Raw genomic sequence first — 539 nt, forward strand, 5'->3', positions numbered from 1 at the left:
TTTTTAAAAAATTTACGTAAAATCTTCTTTTAAATAAACGTTTTTTCAAAAGAGAGAGAGAGAGAGAGAGAGAGAGAAACCAACCCTTAATTGGACTCTATTACACAAACCCTTAATTGGAATCTCTGTGGAAAGTCAGGTTGGAGAAAACTGTCTTAAGTCCTTTGCCCCGCATAAGTCAGCAGTCAAACGGCAACCTGAAATAGATGGCGGTTCCATTTACCCCGGTCTCTTAAGATAAACCTGTCCTATCTGGCTGCAAAAATCCGGGCGACCACGAAACGGAACCCACAGAAAACCTAGAAAACTCTGTTTACTGCCGCCTATTACGGGATCCGGATTTTTGCCTCCGGATTTTGAAGGACCATAGAGAGAGAGAGAGGCTGAAGAGGAAGTGGTTGGGTTCAGAACTTCACTTCAGGCTGCCGTTTGAAAGAGCCGAGGGAGACCGCGAGATAGAGCTTCGAGCGTACTGCGCATGCTCCGAAGAAAAAAAAACCCGAGGCCCGGCGTAGGACCCGGAGTAAAGATGAAGCAAA

The sequence above is a fragment of the Crotalus tigris genome, unplaced genomic scaffold, assembly GCF_016545835.1.
Source record: "Crotalus tigris isolate CLP2741 ecotype Arizona unplaced genomic scaffold, ASM1654583v1 scf7180000018690.2240587, whole genome shotgun sequence".
In the NCBI taxonomy this organism is placed as follows: Eukaryota; Metazoa; Chordata; class Lepidosauria; order Squamata; family Viperidae; genus Crotalus; species Crotalus tigris.